Source organism: Chelonoidis abingdonii, chromosome 3, assembly GCF_003597395.2.
Source record: "Chelonoidis abingdonii isolate Lonesome George chromosome 3, CheloAbing_2.0, whole genome shotgun sequence".
Taxonomy (NCBI): domain Eukaryota; kingdom Metazoa; phylum Chordata; order Testudines; family Testudinidae; genus Chelonoidis; species Chelonoidis abingdonii.
Genome location: NC_133771.1, coordinates 957,098 through 962,234, shown reverse-complemented (window position 1 = coordinate 962,234; position 5,137 = coordinate 957,098). Strand labels below are relative to the sequence as shown.

General features: G+C 53.1%; 1 protein-coding gene across 1 annotated transcript in view; it reads right to left on the bottom strand.

Annotated features, from left to right (window-relative positions):
• LOC116821807 (uridine-cytidine kinase-like 1) overlaps positions 1-2,335 on the bottom strand; it is a 20,462-nt gene extending 18,127 nt beyond the window's left edge. Inside the window, exon 1 of the mRNA XM_075063510.1 lies at positions 2,257-2,335. The gene's annotated coding sequence lies outside the window, so the exon portion shown is untranslated. The remainder of the gene's footprint in view (positions 1-2,256) is intronic.
• Positions 2,336-5,137: the final 2,802 nt, after the last annotated feature.

Below are 5,137 nucleotides of genomic sequence, written 5' to 3'. Positions count from 1 at the left end.
GCTTTCGGGATGGTAACCCGCCTTGCTGCCCAAGAGTGACCAAGCTTGGCTCAGCTGATGCTATGCGTCTTACGCTGCTCCCTGCTGTGGAGAGGCTCTGGTCACTGGAAAGCGCGCGCACTATAGGCTAGGCAGTAGTTGCTGCAGCCAGTCTGCTCAGTTGCACGGCTACCCTCTGGCCCCTGGAGGAACCTCTCGGCAGTGAAGTCCACCGAGCGTGCATGCTGCATGAACTTTGTATTTACCAGTTATCGAGAGGTAGCCGTGTTAGTCCTGGAATCTGTAACAGTCTCGACAAATCCCCTAGGGCGGAACCCTTCTTCTAAAGACGTTTTGGGGCTGATGAGCTTTCGTGGGTCGGAATACCCACTTCGTTCAGACTGCACTCTGTGTCAAAATTTCCACAGCGGCGTACTGTGTGCTATTATCAGACACAGCAGCAAGCCGCACGCATAACGGGTTGTTCAGTCAGGGGGATGAGGGGCCTTTTCTAGCAGTTTGAGGTGTTGTAACCAATGAGGAGAAATGGTTTTGTATTGGCAAGCCATTTCAACAGTCTCTGCTTTAATCCTGCCGAGCTGAATTGGCACTTCGTTCAAATTTTGCAGAGGACTCAGAATCATGGTGTTATTGGAGATAGCTGGGAGTGCTGGTCTCACTAGGGTTCCGACTAGGCTCCACAGTATCCCAGACAGTCCTTCAGGTATCTCCGTAAACACCACTGCTTCCTGACGGGATAACCTACAAGCGACTGCGCGCGGATACACCTTCCATGAAACACTCATTCTAGTCCCAGAATGTAGAGGTGTCTACACAAACATCCCACACACAGATGGATACAAGCTGTCAGAACAGTATCCCTGATGATTGCCCACAGCACGAACTGGCTGCTGAGCTCTGTGCCTTTTTCCTCACACACACTATTTCAAATTTGATGATAATTATATATCTCCAGCATCAGTTTTGGCCACCGCTATGGGCACCCGCCATGGCCCAACTAGCCAATATTTTTATGGTCCGAGCCCTGGAGACATAACCCAATCCCTCAGCTCCTCATCTCACTCACGCCCCTTTCTCTGCTACGCTACTTTGATGACATCCTTCCATCCATCCTGGACCACAGGGAAGGAGGACTGGAACAATTCCACCACGATTTCAAACAGCTTCCACCCCCACATCACCTCAGCCTGACTCAATTTACATGAGGTCACTTCCTAGACACACAGTGCAAATAAGCGCATGTCACTATTAACACCCCTTATACCGAACCTACGACCGCTATGCCTACCTTCATTTCCTCCAGTTCCTCCGGGACCTCACTACGATCCATTGTCTTACAGCCAAGCACTGAGTAACAACCGCATCTGCTCTAACCCCTAGACAGAGACCAACACCTTCAACATTCTCCACCAAGGATTCGGCAAAAACTACAATACTGCTGAAGAAATAAGGAACAGATCAAACTCGAGCCAGCGTGTACCCAAAAGGCCGTCCTATCTGCAGGACACCCAGAAAGACCGAACAGGTCCCACTTGGCACACTCAACTACCCAGTACCCCAGTACCCTCCCAACATGCCATTCATCGGATCTTTACAAGCCATCCTGGAAATGATTCTCCACACTTTCACCGCCACCTTGTCCAGCTCCACTCGGTTGCGGCAGAGCCAAGTCCCTCCCCACCCTTGACAGCACTGCCCACCTGGAAACTTAGCTTCCTCCCCCTAGTCCCTGCACATCAGCACCCATGTAACTCCCCTAGCTCAGAACTCAATCCATGCAACAAACCTCTGCATGCCAACTCTGCCTCACATATCTACACCACAACACTGCATCACCAATTGGGCCGACATCTCTAACCATCTCCTTCCGACCACACCATCACCCCGCTCTCTACTTCACAGGCTCGCCCGCTCCCCACAATTACCATTCCTCCACTTACACTTTGCCTCATCCACCCCCTCTGCGCTCATGCCAGTCATGGCCCCCGCTGCTATGTACAATGCGGCCTCCACTGTGAACACCGTCCCTTACGCGTATAGAGGATAAATGGACACAAATCAAGATATCAGAATGGCCCTTATCACCAATAACCTGTGAGAGCACCTTCAACTCCTCACTCGCCCACCACAATTCTAGGCAGAACTTAAAGGTGGCCATCCTTGGCAGCACAACAACTTCAGGCCAGACCTTCAAATAGAATAACTGCTGCAGCCTTCTTCTCTCCTCTTTGCGCTCGGACACGACCCCGCCCTCACCTGTCCCGCCGCGACCCGGGCCGCTCCTCCGCGCCCGCCGCCGCCATGGTGCCGTTTGCCGCAGGGGCTGCCGGGAGCTGCGGTCCCCAGAACCGTGGCTCGTGGCTCGGTCGGCCGGGGCGGCGGGAACTACAACTCCCAGCAGCCCCTGCGCGGGTCTCTGCCCCGCCCACTGTCTGCCCAAACCCCGCCCACTGTAACCCCCGTCTGATGCTTGGCCCCGCCCATTGACTGCCCCATGGTCACTCCCACCAATCCTGCCCCATAAACTGCCCCCCTTGCCCCCAAACCATGCCCACAGCCCCACCCACCTTCCCATAGTCCCACCCACTGCCTGCCCAAACCCGCCCATGACCCCACCCACCTCCCCTCGGCCACGCCCACTTCCTGCCCAAACCCGCCCATGGCCCCCCACCTTCCCATGGCCCAGCCCACTGCCTGCCCAAACCCACCCACAGCCCCACCCACCTCCCATTGGCCACGCCCACTGCCTGCCCAAACCCGCCCACAGTCCCACCTACCTCCCCTGGCCCCGCCCACTGCCTGCCCAAACCCTGCCCATGGCCACGCCCACTGCCTGCCCGGGGAAGGGGGAATTCCAGCACTCTGCGAGAGGGCTCTGGCCTGGGGCTGTGGGGGGCGACTGGCTGCAGTCAGGATCTGTGAGGGTGGGATGGCCAAGGGGGACTCCACTGTGAGCAGAGAGTGTGGGGCGAGCGGGGGGCTGGGATAAGCACCTGTTACTTTGCTGCAGAAGGCATGGATCTGGAACAAGAACAGAACCAGTGTTTCCCACGGAGACTCGTCTGTTCTATGGCAGCCTCTTGAGTGCTAAGATAATCTCCTCTGGGGGAGTTCCTGTGGTGCGGGGGCGGGTGCCTTTGGACTTCTCCTGGATGCCGTGAGCAGGGATAAAGCTAGGAGGCTGGAGGAGGCATTTGCTGGTCGCCTGCTCTGGTGCCTTGATTCTTTCCTGTCCTTTGCAGGGTTTCTGTGTCTTGAGTGCCCAGGGGCCCCAACTTGGAGCTGCACCATTGCTAAACCGAGGGGAGCCCCATGGCTGCTCCACCTGCCAGCCTGGCCAGCAGCCCTGGCCCTCTGCCGGCCCAGCACCTCCATGAGCAGCCCCTGCCAAGGTGCCCACCCTCCAGCAGGGCACGCTGCATAGGGCCACCGAAACGTCCAGGGCTCCCCACAGCAGCCCAGATTGACTGCTCTAGCCCAGACTCCTGGGCCTTGCCCCCTACGGGTGCTGCTCCCAAGGGCTTTGCTGGCCCCAGATCTGGGTTCCTCGCCCGGTGTGACGTTATGAGTGTAATATATTATCTCATTGACGGTAATAGGGCCAGAAAGAGTTAATTACCTCACAGACTGACAGGGACGCCCAGATGATTCAGGGGGCCTGGGGCAAAGCAATTTTGGGGGCTCCTTCCATAAAAAAAAGTTGCAAAACTATAGAATATTATGTTCTCGTGGGGGCCCCATTTCCCCCTCCTCCCCCTACTCCCCCCACATCCCTGCAGACTGACCTGAGCAATGGCCTAACTTTAGAGACTTGTTAGGAAAATATGTAAATGATGAGAGCTTTGAAATGCAAGTCTGCATTGTTAGAGGAAGAAGTGGAGGTGTTTGCTCAGGGCTTGGGATGTCAGCAAATATGCTATGGCTTTAATTCGAAGATCAAAAAAGGAATATTAAATTTAGGAAGACATTTGAGTGAAATAGTGTTATTGTCTGTGTGTCTCTTTGAAGGTTGTGGTGACCTGTATCTGACTGTTCAATGGATAAATTACCCTGTGCTAATTAGCAGGATGTTTGGGAGAAGGAGTTAAGCCTATTGTCTTCTCAGGCCAAAAGGCTGCTGGAAATGTATAAGAACCCTGGGACATGATCCTGCTTCATCTCAGATCTGCTTTGGGTTTCAGGAGGGGGAAACCTTAAGCCAGTGGTCCCCAACCTTTTCGTCTGGCAGGTGCCAGACGAAGGACCGTGGCGGCGGTGGAGCATCTACTGAAATGCCGCCGAATTTCTGCTGCATTTTGGCGGCGACACCTCTCGATGACGTCACTTGTCGGCGGCTAGCGGCGTCATCGAGAGGTGTCACCACTGAAATGCCACAGAAATTCGGGGGCATTGTCTCTCGATGACGCCACTTGCCACCGACAAGTGACGTCATTGAGAGGTGTCGCCACCGAAATGCCACAGAAATTCAGCGGCATTTCAGCAGATGCTCCACTGCTGGCCAGGACGCGGGCACATTTAGATGCCCCTGCAGGTGCCATGGCACCCGCAGGCACCGAGTTGGGGACGCTTGCCTTAAGCCATAAGGATTGAGATCCCCAGTCACTGACGAGTCACCCTGAATATGGACATTGGACTATAACTATGGACTATTTCTAAAAGGACTTTTGGCACCTACAGGCTCATCTCTGCTATGTGTGAACCTCAAGAACTGAATTCAAGTCTGTCTGTATATTGATCTTTCAACCAACTCTCTCTCTCTTTTCTTTTTAAATAAATTTTAGCTTAGTTAATAAGAATTGACTATAGCGTGTATTTTGGGTAAGATCTAAGTTATAATTGGACCTGGATATGTGGCTGATCCTTTGGGATTGGAAGAACCTTTTCTTTTATATGATAAGATTTTGAGGAATCATCATCTTGTTTAATTCTTTTACTATGTTTCTTAATTTGGGGTATAGAGGCCCAACTTCAATTTATAGCCCAAATTAAGAAACACTGTAAAAGAACTAAAAAAGAGCCACCATGGCTTAACAACCATGTAAAAGAAGCAGTGGGAGATAAAAAGACTTCCTTTAAAAAGTGGAAGTCAAATCCTAGTGAGGCAAATAGAAAGAAGCACAAACACTGCCAGCTTAAG